General features: G+C 45.2%; 1 long non-coding RNA gene across 2 annotated transcripts in view; it reads right to left on the bottom strand.

The window, feature by feature from the left end:
• The window catches only part of LOC138245585 (uncharacterized), a 94,953-nt gene extending 79,376 nt beyond the window's left edge, over positions 1–15,577 (bottom strand). The window contains exons 1-2 of one of the 2 annotated variants that reach the window (XR_011194144.1): positions 15,310–15,577; positions 14,937–14,966 (exon numbers count right to left, since the gene is read on the bottom strand). This is a non-coding gene — a long non-coding RNA (uncharacterized lncRNA). The remainder of the gene's footprint in view (positions 1–14,936; positions 14,967–15,309) is intronic. The other variant, XR_011194143.1, reaches the window with a different exon arrangement.
• Positions 15,578–15,810: the final 233 nt, after the last annotated feature.

The following is a 15,810-nucleotide window of genomic DNA, read 5'->3' as shown; positions in this document are numbered from 1 at the left end:
TCGATCATCTGTTCTTTAAGCTTTTGTATGAAGGGAAGCATTGTATGAAACCAAACAGTCTATAAGCCAAAAGGCATCTTTTTTTTTACGTAAAAGCACACACTGCACCAGTATTCCCTGGCACTGAAGGAGACTACTTATTATGCAGATGTGTAAATTGTGGAAGAGCTGAACATTGTCACTCGTAGTCAGATAATGGCTGGAGTAGGCTGACCCCATGCCCTCTCCCTGTGCATCTTACTGTATGCTGCAGTGGGTAGAAGCAAAATGTGAATGACGCTACAGCAGGCCAGTGGATGATAAGGGCTGACTGAAAGCACCTCCATGTTACAGTGTATATATAATTGTATTAAAACCAAAAGCTCTTGGCTAACACCAGAGCTAACTAATGATGTTTGCAGTTTTACTTACATTATTTTAACAGTGATTATTTTGAAAATCACCCCATAAACATGAACCAATATTCCAGAATGGATTTCGTTGCAATATCATGTACAGACAACTTATAAATGTGTGTTATCATAATCATGTAAATTCTGGGCAATAATAAAAAAAATAAAAAAAAAGTTATTGAAAGTTCAATTATGTTTAATACAGAATCACGGTACTAATGCTTGTTTGGAAATTTCTCTCCAGAAAACACCCACTTGTTTTATAATACAGATGGTATGCTAAGAAGCTGATTTTGGAATACAAAGTACATTTTCCAGGAACAATTTGCACGTCAATAGCGTTGTGGTATGTGAACATTTTCATGGCAAATTCATCTTTGTTATAATACACATTTCGCTATTATTTGCCGCATTTCAAGGAGTCAGTGATTGCGAAACATGGATGCAGCTAGAACAGACAACAGTTAGCAGAACAAGCAGTTGAGCTAACATCCGTTTTTCTAATCTCCGGTGTATTTCAGGTCATATATGCGGAATCGAGGCAGAATAATTTCTCGCCTGAAAATAACTTATGTCCGCCTACAAAAGAGGTGCACGGTGTCGCTTCTCACAGCTCACCGTTAGCACGTGGGATGGGACAGGCAGGTGGGAACGCACAAAGAAGCTGCCTCCAGTTAATGACTCCATAACGGTACCAAGAAATCATAGTTCTTCACTTTTGTCAACTTTGGGAGTTCATATAAGTGAAATGGGCTTTGGAAAGGCGGGGGATTCAAAAGATTATTCCAACTCTCTACTGGAAGGCAATGGGTATGAAGCGTTAATTTACACACTTTCACACAATTTATCATAACAGCCATTTCTTAATGGTAAAGGGAAGATGAAAGATGTGTTATCCCATAGGTAACGTTGTTCAATTCATATGGAAGCAGTCTTTGCATACAGGGTATTCTCGGAAACCGTGGCAGTTGTGCTGCACGGAAATAAAACATGCTAGAAACCTAGACAATCACCGTGCTCACATTCGAAGCCTCACTGTGTATGGTTTAAGCTCTCGGAATCGTCATTGTACTGACTGGGCCCTTGCTCTACTTGAACGATGATAGGTACGTACCCTACCTATTCAGGTGCTCTTATTTCCTTTAGTGATAAGTGTCCCCTTTGATAATACTAATTATCTCAGAATTAGGGGGGGCTGGATTAGAAACAGACGTCATCCTATTTTGTCAAAGCCAAATTGTGTTTTCATTTGCATTTGTCTGCGCTTTCATTTCCTGCCCACGTTTCGCTGGCACCAATGACTACATGCACGCACCATAACACCACCTCCGGGGAATAAAACTAATTTGATTGGCTGTACCAACCAGTGCAGATGGGAGGAAGGAGGAAAGGTTGTTACCAGTACTTACAATGGAAGTATGGAAATACAGGTATTCTGTACCACCAGGTATATGATTGCTACAAAGAGGTGTTGGTACTTTCCTTTATAAGGTATGGTACCAGTGCTGAGAAGTGCTGGTACTCAACCTTTCAAACGTAATAAGTGCAGGTATTCAGTAACTTTATTACATTTAAAAGACCTGTTAATACCCTGCCCCGGATCCAGCCATTATCTAGCAATGGTTGTGTGGTGCTCACTCATTTGTTTTGTCATTTCATCTTTTGAGTATATGGTGCAATGCCCTAATTACTTATGGTAATCCTCATTAGGCCAAGCCCTATCATCCTTTTCGCACTATTTATGTGGGCCAGTCAAAGTACCTTTATTTTTTTCACCTGCGTAATAAAAGCACAATGTTTTAGACAAATTTGAGTCATTCTCCATCACGAATAGCCGTCCAATATATGGAACAAGATACATATTTAAAAAATGACTGCCTAGCTTGTGAAATAATGTGCCCCAAAAAAAACTGTTATTTGGAGCAGGTGTACTACTAAACAGAGATTAAGACGTATTACCACGTTATAGTTTAGATGGTTTCAGAAAACAATTGTTAATGACTCACAAATCCTGCCTAGCATCACTGGGAAAATACTCCTAAGACTAGTTATTGTGATTTTATATCACTATATGGATTTAACTCCTTGTGCTATGGCTATGGTTAAATAACTTTACTTATAACTGCTTCACATAAAAGCATAGCACAAACCACACTTGCAGATCAGACCTATATCCAATTTTTAGGTCTCAGCTAGACAGTGCATGTGCGGTCTCTTCGAAACTATGAAATCTTACAGTGGGCGTACAAGCCCGCCCATTGCTTACCATTTGTTGGCTGTTGTGGCACTCGTCTTAGCCTCATAATTGGTCACTGCAGGCCTAGCGTGATTTCCGTTCCTGTCTGTGGAGCACACACCAAGCACTGATTAAGTCAACTTAATCAGTGTCCATCGGCTGCTCCCAACATGATTGAGGTACTTCTTTTTAACTTCTGGGCTCTGCAATCAGAAGGTGTGTGACTGGCAGAAACGTGCTCAGCAGGACAAACAACATTGCAAAGTTTTATTTGCTTTTTTGTTGCCAAGTCTTCTTTTCTCACTTTGCACTCATGTTTTGTTTTTGCTCATGGCACTGTTCTCAAAAGATGACGATTATCTTGTTATAGGTATTGCAAAGCAATATTGTTTCTTTCTTATGTGTAATTTCTGAAATTATGCTTTAACACATATTCGTGCAGTTCACCCCAATCCACCCCACTCCAATGCGCCTGACTCCAGTCCACACCAATCCACCCGACCTTGCCCACACAATTCACCCCACTCAATCCAATCCACCACAAACCAATATAATTCATCCCAATCCTCCAAACCCACCCCACTCAAATCTGTACCATCTGCCTCACTCCAATATACCCCACACCAATCTAAAACAATCTTTCTCCCTCAAATCTGCACCGCTCGTCTGAAAATATAAAATCTGCCCCATGCCACTCCAAAACAGTACAATCTACCCCATGCCAATCCAAAACAATACAATCTGCCCCACGCCAATCCAAAACAATCCGCCCCACTCCAGTCCAAAACAATCCCCCCACTCCAATGCAATCTACTTCACTCCAATCCAACACAATACACCCTACTCCAATCCACCCCACACCAATCCACCCAATCTAATCTACCCTACTCCAATCCACCCCACACCAATCCACCCAATCTAATCTACCCCACTCCAATCCAACCCACCTCACAACAATTCAATACACTCACCCTACCACAATCCACCTTACTCCAATCCAATCACTCCACTCCAGTCCAACCCACCTTAATCCACGTTAACCGTCCAAAACACCACAATCCAAAAGATTCTGCCCCACTCCAGTCCAAAACAACCTGCCCTATTCAAATCCAAACAACCTGCCCTATTCAAATCCAAACAACCTGCCCTATTCAAATCCAAACAACCTGCCCTATTCAAATCCAAACAACCTGCCCTATTCAAATCCAAACAACCTGCCCTATTCAAATCCAAACAACCTGCCCTATTCAAATCCAAACAACCTGCCCTATTCAAATCCAAACAACCTGCCCTATTCAAATCCAAACAACCTGCCCTATTCAAATCCAAACAACCTGCCCTATTCAAATCCAAACAACCTGCCCTATTCAAATCCAAACAACCTGCCCCACTCCAACTCCAAACAACCTGCCCCACTCCAACTCCAAACAACCTGCCCCACTCCAACTCCAAACAACCTGCCCCACTCCAACTCCAAACAACCTGCCCCACTCCAACTCCAAACAACCTGCCCCACTCCAACTCCAAACAACCTGCCCCACTCCAACTCCAAACAACCTGCCCCACTCCAACTCCAAACAACCTGCCCCACTCCAACTCCAAACAACCTGCCCCACTCCAACTCCAAACAACCTGCCCCACTCCAACTCCAAACAACCTGCCCCACTCCAACTCCAAACAACCTGCCCCACTCCAACTCCAAACCATCCGCCCCACTCCAACTCCAAACCATCCGCCCCACTCCAACTCCAAACCATCCGCCCCACTCCAACTCCAAACCATCCGCCCCACTCCAACTCCAAACCATCCGCCCCACTCCAACTCCAAACCATCCGCCCCACTCCAACTCCAAACCATCCGCCCCACTCCAACTCCAAACCATCCGCCCCACTCCAACTCCAAACCATCCGCCCCACTCCAACTCCAAACCATCCGCCCCACTCCAACTCCAAACCATCCGCCCCACTCCAACTCCAAACCATCCGCCCCACTCCAACTCCAAACCATCCGCCCCACTCCAACTCCAAACCATCCGCCCCACTCCAACTCCAAACCATCCGCCCCACTCCAACTCCAAACCATCCGCCCCACTCCAACTCCAAACCATCCGCCCCACTCCAACTCCAAACCATCCGCCCCACTCCAACTCCAAACCATCCGCCCCACTCCAACTCCAAACCATCCGCCCCACTCCAACTCCAAACCATCCGCCCCACTCCAACTCCAAACCATCCGCCCCACTCCAACTCCAAACCATCCGCCCCACTCCAACTCCAAACCATCCGCCCCACTCCAACTCCAAACCATCCGCCCCACTCCAACTCCAAACCATCCGCCCCACTCCAACTCCAAACCATCCGCCCCACTCCAACTCCAAACCATCAGCCCCACTCCAACTCCAAACCATCAGCCCCACTCCAACTTCAAACCATCAGCCCCACTCCAACTTCAAACCATCAGCCCCACTCCAACTTCAAACCATCAGCCCCACTCCAACTTCAAACCATCAGCCCCACTCCAACTTCAAACTATCAGCCCCACTCCAACTTCAAACTATCAGCCCCACTCCAACTTCAAACTATCAGCCCCACTCCAACTTCAAACTATCAGCCCCACTCCAACTTCAAACTATCTGGCCCACTCCAACTTCAAACTATCTGGCCCACTCCAACTCCAAACTATCTGGCCCAATCCAATCCAAAAACGTCTGGCCCAATCCAATCCAAAAACGTCTGGCCCACTCCAATCTGCCCTACTCCAGTCCAGAAGAATGTGCCACACTCCAATCCAAAACCACCTGTTCCATTCCAGTCCAAAATTACAAGCTCCATTCCAATCCAAAACCACCCGCCCTACAGCAATCAAATTCCTTTACTCCACTCCAATCCAGAGCACCTCGATTCATCTGACTCCAATCCACCCAACGCCAAACCTTAATCCAGCCCACTCCTGTCCACATCCACCCCATACCAATCCAACTCACCCCACTCCGATCCACTCCACTGCAAACAGCCCATCCCACTCCAATCCACTCAAATCCAGCCCACTCCAATCAGTCCCCACAATCCACCAGTTCACCCCACCTATTTCAATCCACTCAATTTCGATCTTATCCAATCAATTCAGTCCACCCCACTCCAATCCATCCCACTCCAACCCACCCCACTCCATATCAGTCCACCCTACCTTATGCTCTTTATATGGAGGGAAGGATGTTGGATTACATCAATGAAACAAAGTTGAGATAGGTGGAGCCCTAAGATCAGCTATCTCCCTGCAAAAGATAAAAGTAGTAATTGTGGGCCTCAAGGTAACCAAAGTAGCCGGACCAGATAATCTTCCAGCAATTATAATGAAAAATTATGTGGATTGGTGGGCTAGATTCTTTTATGTTATTTTTCACAAAATTGTGGACTCTGGAAGTTTCCCTGGGAATTTGAAGGGCACATCAATTAGGCCAATTTATACGAAAGATGATCCCGTTCAACCAAAGAATTATCACCTAATCAGCCTGCTGAATGTGGGCGAAACATTTTTTGTGAAGCTGTTAGGTCAAATGAAAGACTGGGTAGAATTAAATAGTTTGATCTCAGTAGAACAAGGTGGCTTTAAAGAAGGCCACTCAACAATAGACCATTGTTGTAGTCTTTGGGCATTGGCAAAAAAGTCGAGAGGTACAAGGGCATCTTTTTTGCTGTTTTGTTGATTTTCAAACCACTTTAGATTCGGTGGATCGGAGTCTGTTATGGGGTAAGTGTAGGAGGCTGGCCTGGTTTGTAGTGGGTACCAAGGGGTACTTACACTCTGCACCAGGTCCAGTTATCCCTTAATAGTGTAGAAGAGGTGTTTCTAGCAGCTTAGGCTGATAGAAAGTAGCTATAGCTGAACAGCTTAGGCTGAACTAGGAGACATGCAAAGCTCCTACTATACCACTGGTGTCATATGCACAATATCATAAGAAAACACAATACACAGATATACTAAAAATAAAGGTACTTTATTTTTATGACAATATGCTAAAAGTATCTCAGTGAGTACTCTCAGTATGAGGATAGCAAATATACACAAGATATATGTACACAATACCAAAAATATGCAGTAATAGCAAAAGGAAGTAATGCAAGCAATGTACAGTCACAATAGATTGCAATGAGAGCACATAGGTATAGGGGCAACACAAACCATATACTCCAAAAGTGGAATGCGAACCACGAATGGACCCCAAACCTATGTGAGCTTGTAGAGGGTCGCTGGGACTGTAAGAAAACAGTGAGGGTTAGAAAAATAGCCCACCCCAAGACCCTGAAAAGTAGGTGTAAAGTGCACCTATATTCCCCAGAGAGCACAGAAGTCGTGATAGGGGAATTCTGCAAGGAAGACCAACACTAGCAATGCAACAAAGGTGGATTTCCGGACGAGAGTACCTGTGGAACAAGGGGACCAAGTCCAAGAGTCGCGACAAAGTCGAGATTGGGCAGATGTCCAGGAAATGCCAGCTGAGGATGCAAAGAAGCTGCCACCGGATGGTAGAAGCTGTGGATTCTGCAAGAACAAAGAGGACTAGGAACTTCCCCTTTGGAGGATGGATGTCCCACGTCGTGAAGAAGCTTGCAGAGGTGTTCCCACGCAGAAAGACCACAAACAAGCCTTGCTAGCTGCAAGGGTCGCGGTTAGGGTTTTTGGATGCTGCTGTGGCCCAGGAAGGACCAGGATGTCGCCAATTGCGTGAGGGACAGAGGGGGCGCCTAGCAAGATAGGGAGCCCTCACAGACGCAGGCAGCACCTGCAGAAGTGCCGGAACAGGCACTACGAAGAAGAGTGAACCGGAGCTCACCCGAAGTCACAAAAGGAGATCCCACGATGCCGGAGGACAACTCAGAAGGTTGTGCACAAAGGAAATCCCGGAAGAGTGCACAGGAGCCGGAGCAGCTGCAAATCACGCGGTACCCAGCAATGCAGTCTAGCGTGGGGAGGCAAGGACTTACCTCCACCAAACTTGGACTGAAGAGTCACTGGACTGTGGGAGTCACTTGGACAGAGTCGCTGAGTTCCAGGGACCACGCTCGTCGTGCTGAGAGGGGACCCAGAGGACCGGTGATGCAGTTCTTTTGGTGCCTGCGGTTGCAGGGGGAGGATTCCGTCGTCCCACGGGAGATTTCTTCGGAGCTTCTAGTGCAGAGAGGAGGCAGACTACCCCCACAGCATGCACCACCAGGAAAACAGTCGAGAAGGCGTCAGGATCAGCGATACAAGGTTGCAGTAGTCGTCTTTGCTACTTTGTTGCGGTTTTGCAGGCGTCCTGAGCAGTCAGCGGTCGATTCCTTGGCAGAAGGTGAAGAGAGAGATGCAGAGGAACTCTGATGAGCTCTTGCATTCGTTATCTAAAGAATTCCCCAAAGCAGAGACCCTAAATAGCCAGAAAAGGAGGTTTGGCTACCTAGGAAGGAGGATAGGCTAGCAACACAGGTAAGAGCCTATCAGAAGGGGTCTCTGACGTCACCTGCTGGCACTGGCCACTCAGAGCAGTCCAGTGTGCCAGCAGCACCTCTGTTTCCAAGATGGCAGAGGTCTGGAGCACACTGGAGGAGCTCTGGGCACCTCCCCTGGGAGGTGCAGGTCAGGGGAGTGGTCACTCCCCTTTCCTTTGTCCAGTTTCACGCCAGAGCAGGGCTGGGGGATCCCTGAACCAGTGTAGACTGGCTTATGCAGAGATGGGCACCATCTGTGCCCATCAAAGCATTTCCAGAGGCTGGGGGAGGCTACTCCTCCCCAGCCCGGACACCTTTTTCCAAAGGGAGAGGGTGTAACACCCTCTCTCTGAGGAAGTCCTTTGTTCTGCTGTCCTGGGCCAAGCCTGGCTGGACCCCAGGAGGGCAGAAACCTGTCTGATGGGTTGGCAGCAGCTGCAGTGAAACCCCGGAAAAGGCAGTTTGGCAGCACCTGGGTCTGTGCTAGAGACTCGGGGGATCATGGAATTGTCTCCCCAATGCCAGAATGGCATTGGGGTGACAATTCCATGATCTTAGACATGTTACATAGCCATGTTCGGAGTTACAATTGTGACGCTATACATAGGTAGTGACCTATGTATAGTGCACACGTGTAATGGTGTCCCCACACTCACAAAGTCCGGGGAATTTGCCCTGATCGATGTGGGGGCACCTTGGCTAGTGCCAGGGTGCCCACACACTAAGTAACTTAGCACCCAACCTTTACCAGGTAAAGGTTAGACATATAGGTGACTTATAAGTTACTTAAGTGCAGTGGTAAATGGCTGTGAAATAACGTGGACGTTATTTCACTCAGGCTGCAGTGGCAGGCCTGTTTAAGAATTGTCAGAGCTCCCTATGGGTGGCAAAAGAAATCCTGCAGCCCATAGGGATCTCCTGGAACCCCAATACCCTGGGTACCTTAGTACCATATACTAGGGAATTATAAGGGTGTTCCAGTATGCCAATGTGAATTGGTGAAATTGGTCACTAGCCTGTTAGTGACAATTTGGAAAGCAAAGAGAGAGCATAACCACTGAGGTTCTGGATAGCAGAGCCTCAGTGAGACAGTTAGTCATCACACAGGGAACACATACAGGGCACACTTATGAGCACTGGGGCCCTGGCTGGCAGGGTCTCAGTGACACATACAACTAAAACAACATATATACAGTGAAATTTGGGGGTAACATGCCAGGCAAGATGGTACTTTCCTACAGTATGTTGAAGCAGCTTGGGATCGATTTAGATCTATTGTACCTCTTACAGGGACTACATCGGCAAAACTGGGCCCAAGTGGTCTTAGATGTGGATGGATCATTATCCAAGAAGATCCCTATGAAGAATGGGGGACTACAAGGCTGCATTGTGGCCCCACTGCTGTTTGCAATATTTTTGTCTGCCCTGCCAGAAGTACTAAAGGAGGCTAGGGGTCTTTGCCCAAAAATGGATGGCACCCATATCTCTTGCTTATTATATGCAGATGATCTGGTGATAGTGGGCATGACTAAGTTGGGGTTGCAAAGAAAACGAAATGCTTTTTATAAGTAATATCAAAATAAAAAGCTCCCAGTAAATCTGGAGCAGGCAAAAATAATGGCTCTGGGATAAAGGAAAGGAGTATTTTCCCGGTACCTGGGAAGTGATAAAGTGGAGTCGGTAACTAAATATAAGTATTTAGGCATGTGGTTTGATTCCAAATTAAGATGGAAAGAGCATATAGATCAATTAAAAACCAAGGCACTAACATCGGTTTGGGGATTACAGCAGTTTAAGAGGAAGTATGGAGGACCATTGCGTCGTCCTATACTTTCTGCATTTAATGCTATGGTGTGTCCTCAATTCCAACATGGGGGGGGGGGGAAGTTTTAACCCTCACTGAGAACTGCACTGGGATGCAGAAGAAAGTAAATGTGCGAAACATTTGCTTAAGCTTCCCCCCTCAAGTATGATTCAGGCAATAAGGGCGGAATGCCAAATGATGGCGTGGAGTTATCAGGGAATGCAAGCCTCATTGAAATATTGGTTGAGCCTGTCTGATGAGGGGATTACTAAAATAGCACGACTAAGTAAAAGGGAAATTATGACAAGTGAATTAAAATGGGCCTTCCAAGTGAGAGATCAGTTAGAGATCATTTGTGCCCTCCTAGGTTTGGCAGGGAATCAGTGGCGTAAAGAACAAATTCCGAAGCAAGATCTGCGCACAATTAGGGATGACTCTGGCTTGTGTACATGTGGCTTAAAACAAAAATATAATGCCCAACATATTTTATTGGATTGTTTATGGTTTTTAGATGAGCGGAAAAAAATGTTAACGCCAATTTGTAATGAATGTAAGGTTAATAACTGGGATCAAGGCCTCACCCTTTTGGTGGACAAGAGATTTCTGAAAGTGACTTGTGCCTTAGGCCGGTTTTAAACTGAAATATGAGAGGTATTGATGGGGCTCTCTGGTATGTTGTAAAGGGCAAGAGCGTTGTATGCCCATGATCATGAACTCTTCATGCACTTGCACTTTTATGGTTTTAAGTGGAACCATCCTCTTTCAATCTGTACTTGTAAGTGATGACATTTGCATTTTTAATATGTAGGCCTCATTGTGAATATCACAATCTAAGATGTTAAACTGGACATATGGCATAATATTGTATTACCTGTAGTATTTTCAGATTTTATGGTAATTCATTTTTTCAATAATTTGCATTTTTATGGTTTTAAGTGGAACCCTCCCTCTGAATTTGCAGGTGTGGTATTATTTTTTAATTTGCATTTATAATTTTATCAAAACATCTTGTAGAGGAAGACTAGTGGTGTTTTTGGACCATCAATGACTATTTGGCCAGCAATTGATTAGCTATTGGATTGCATAAACTACTGGATTTTAGAATTGTTAAATTTCAGACTCTTTCCAAACAATTTTATTGATGAATTTTAGAGTGTGACATGTGGTAAGCTATGTATTACTGGCTATCTGATCTTTGGTTTTAGTCATTTCTATAATAATATGACGATTGTACATATTGTTCGAACTTTTATGGTCCTGGAGATCAAAATAAAGCTATTATTATGAATGAAATGAAGTCCACTCCATCCCAATCCAATTCACCCCACTCCAGTCCAATAAATCCAATCCACCCACTCAAACAAATCCAATCCATCCCTGTCCACCCCACCCCAGTTCAATCTAATCCACCCAACTCCAATCCACCCAAATCCAATCCATTTTCAGTCCTATCAGTGCAATTCAATCTACCCAATCTAATCTAATCCACCCCACTCCAATCCACATCACCCCATTTCAGTCCAATCCACCACAGACCACTCAATCCACACCACTCTACCCCAATTCAATCCCGCCCACTCTACTCCAAACCAGTTCACACTTCAATCCACTCCAACCTATTCCACCCCACTCCACTACAGTGCACTCTAGAACACTCTCTGCCACTCAACCACTGAACTCTACTCTATTGTAGTTGTGGATGGGTGCCTTGTAGTGGAGGCACTCACTTCTATGCATGTTTCTCCCAGCCTTTGAGCTTTCCACCCTGCAAGGACATCTGATAACTGAAAGACTAACTATGGTTGTTTGTTTCAGAAATAGCGCAGTTGTTTTAAGATTATTTAGAACATTTAGTTGTCCCGTAAAGATGTGCATAGGGGCTTGAACTGATGATGGTCTAAAAATAAAAATAAACTTCATATCAATTATTACACTACGTAAATGAATGCTGAATCAAACAATTGATGTCTTCCAATATTAATACAATTACAATGCAGCAATTAATTAACAATAACATTCAGTCTACACAAACTAGGATGTACAATAACAACTAGAATATTTGACACAGGCCTGTTTTCAGCAGTGCACAAAAGGTTTGACGCCGCTTGAAGTGGTTTACTAATCACTGTGGGTGCAAATGGATGAAAGTCCTCTCTGGACTCCTGCGATGCTTAGAGTGAAAAGAGACAGCCTGCGAGGAGCCTTGCCACACACTCAACATGCTGCTGGGCACACCCTTATTAACCTCCCCATCCACAAGATGTTCCCTTTGGTAATTCAATATATGGGAAAATATGGACAGACACAGAATAAAGAAACAGATCCTCTTTTATACATTACCCAGTAAAAACAACAACAAAAAAGCTGGGTTCAGACTGGGGCAGAAATTAGGCCAGGACACCACAATAAAAGTGGCTGCTATTAGAAGATAGCTAAAAAGGTAATTAAATAGTAATGTGGGGTCTTGCGATCATAATATTCTTAATAGTCCATTTTCGTTGCTCCAGTAATCATATCCTTTGAGAGCATAACCGCCACCCCTCATGTAATAAATTTGTTCCAAGATAGTTCTTGACTCCTTTTTCTTGACATACCCGACTAATTTTTTTTCATAAAAGCATTAGAAATGTGCAGGCATGTGCACCATTACATGACGAAACATGCATTGGCTGTTCTGCTTCGGGTGGCATGGTTACACTTATGAAGACTCAAGCATGAAAAAAGACATTTCATCACCTAGTCATTGTTATTCCTACAGGCAATGTTTGTGGTAATTTCAAGAAAATCAGCAGAAAACAGGCACTGGCAATGGCAATAGGTCTGGCTTTAAAGGAATGTCGTATAGTAATTTGAATCACTACAAGTAAATGCAGCGGGGATGGATATGTATTTGTGTGTAATCAAAAGAACAGCAGAATTATATTCATGTAGGTTAAAAGAATCAGACGACAGTTGCACTTTCAAGCTACACCTAAACATCCATGTAGGTTAATGACTGCCCTCCTCCCAACGGTGCTGTTGCCAGAGAAAAGCAACATCAATTATCTAGTTATCAAAAACACCATATCATAGCATTACAATGTCATGTGTGTACCCCTGAAAGTTCAAATACAGGCACCAGTATAAGTTAACAAAATAAAAACAGCAGTGTTTAGGTAAATCACTTTTTCTGTGGGAGCACACACCTTCTGCCCAATCAAAACATGTACTCCCAGCTCCCAATGTATGGCAGAGCCACAGCCCCTCTCAACGGATGCTCACATAATTGGCAACAGCTGCTCTATCAAGCCAGACCATAAAAACGGCCCACAACACCATACACCAGGTACACAAACAGGCACAAAATGGCCCAAACACTAACCAGTCAGAATAGCCCTTCTGGCACTGCCAGACTGCCTGTAGGCCAGTCCGACCCAGAGTTAAGAAGAGAGGTAGGTTTACAGACATGTAGACGAATGAAGTCATGTAAAGATCAATACATTTACCATGTTTTAGGTCTTTTTTGCTACCACAAGTTAGTGATGTCATTTTTTCGGACTTTATAGCCTTGTCGCTATTACTGTGAATTAAATGGTGATCTATACAATGTTTATTAATGGAGGATTCCTGAACAATTTTCTCATTTTATTCTTATGAAAATATGTTCATATATCCACTCCCTAGATTACATTTACAATTGAATATGCATCAGTGCTTTAAATGGTCACGTACTGTCCGGTACTTAACCTGCACTTATTTAATTTGAAGGGGAGAGTACCTGCACTTCTCAGCACTGTTGCAGTACATTACAATGGATGAGTACCGGCACTTCACAGGAGCAAACAGGTACTCTAAATAGCGAGTATCTGCACTTCTATTTTTCCATTTAAAGCACGGATTTGCCTTCAAGAACGGGTCTAGCACGGGGCGAGTCAAAATGAAGAGTTTCGGTAGCGCTTTCGGGATGCATCACAGATTTGGGCACCTGCCTTGCGCGCTCGCTCCCCCCTCTCCCTGCGTCGATCCCTCTCTCAGCACACAGGTCCGCCTTCATCGCTTCCCCGTGACACAGCAATGCCGTGCTCCACAGCACGGAGATCACTGCTCGCAGCACTTTCATTTTTCCAGGTCAGTTTGTACAGCGCAATTTACATCAGAGCGAGGGGCGTGGCGCACACTGTCAGACGCAAACTATCCTTACACGGGCACTCACCCCCGCGACATGCGACCTCGAAGGGCGGATTCCCAAATAAGATATTTGTTTAAAATCCTACAAACCAAGATTCCGCACTGTACATAGTACTCAAGCTGTGTAACCCTGCCATTAACACAGGTTTCTATCACATAGTGCCATGACCCTGCGGCTCTCTTAAATTAGCTCATTTAATGATTAAGTGAGAGAACAAAAAACACGCTGAAGGAGTAACACCCGCCCAGAAAACAGGAATTATCACGATCAGCCGGTCACTGCTTGCTAATACTTGTGTGACCAAGAGCTGATCCGTTAGTGTTGCAATTCAGCACGAGTAAACAAACAAACCCATGCCCTTTGTTGATCGAAAAACAAGGAAATCTGATATTATTGTACGTGTTCTGAGATAGGCTGGCGCACATCGCAGTAATAAAAGGACCACATCGCGAAGGCAAAGTCCTTCATTTTGACCCCTCCCAGGTTTACAGGAGACTGGGGGCTTCACAACTTATGAAGCCCCTAGCCTCGTGTAAACACGGGAGGGGTCAAATCAGATTTCCTTGTTTTTCGATCAACAAAGAGTCTGTTTACTCGTGATGAATTGCAACACTAAAGGCTCAGCTCTTGGTCACACAAGTATTAGCAAGCATAAGGACATGTACAACCAACCCTTTTGTAGTAAAGGGCTCCACTTGGCTTCAGCTAGAAATGTATACTTTATTCTACATATTTGTTCACTTTGTTCCTCTGCACAAAAATACAATATCCCCGATTAATTTCAGTCTCCAAACTCGCTATTAAAATACCTAAACGATGGCATGTATGTCGCATGACATGAATAGGAAACACAAATAATTTTACGTACCACTCAGACAGCAGGTGCTTCTTGTCGTTTCTGTTAAAATAAATAGACATGGGTTGGTTACTTATTTAGCACATCCTTGGCCCCGTCGGTTATCTAACGCAAGCAGTATGAGGCTTTGATCTGGTAGGAAAGCGCTATACACATGTCACAGCGCAGTGCACGGTACAGCACAGAACCAGCACTTATTCCAGTGTCCATATTAAATACGGTAAGTCACGTGCTTATATATGGAAGGAAGGGGCCACGTCCTCTTCGCATTGAAGCAGGCGGCGGTAGTTTAACGTGAGCCGCCTCGGCCCTTCGGAGTAAGGGATGGACAGGGAAACGCGCGCTGCGGTGCACGGAGGGGGCGCTAGGGTTGTGTGGCGCTCACCGGCTCGCGCTGCTACTGCTGCTTCTTCCTGGCTCCAGGCGTTCTGATCAATGATGCCCGCTGCAGCTGTCCGCGGAATCAGCAGGCGCCGACGTCACAGACTCAGAGGTTCCAGCGTCACCTGATCTCGCGTAACTAGGGAGGCGCCGGGGCCGTGCGCGAGAGCCTTGGAGTGCCAGGGATCTCTGGGAACCGGGAACAAGAGAGGTGGGGGTAGCCAGGGTCCTTCTGCCACACACTTCCTAGGGGCGAGAAACCAGTGTTGCCCCCCACCTCTGATAGGGCAGGGACTGCCCGCGTAGAACCCGTGGGCCTAACATAGGTGGCTGATACCGACGTCTCAGAAGCAGACAGTTACACACTGATCCCCATCTTGTTCCACTGGGGTAATAGGGTCTGTGGGTACCCAAGTAAGGGGCCCCGACTGAGGAAAGGCATCCTAGTGTGGGGAGTACCCGCTCAGCCAGTACTGTGACATAATGGGTACATTGTCAGTCTCAC

The sequence above is a fragment of the Pleurodeles waltl genome, chromosome 7 (assembly GCF_031143425.1).
Source record: "Pleurodeles waltl isolate 20211129_DDA chromosome 7, aPleWal1.hap1.20221129, whole genome shotgun sequence".
NCBI classification, from domain to species: domain Eukaryota; kingdom Metazoa; phylum Chordata; class Amphibia; order Caudata; family Salamandridae; genus Pleurodeles; species Pleurodeles waltl.
This window is presented reverse-complemented; position numbering and strand designations above follow the sequence as displayed.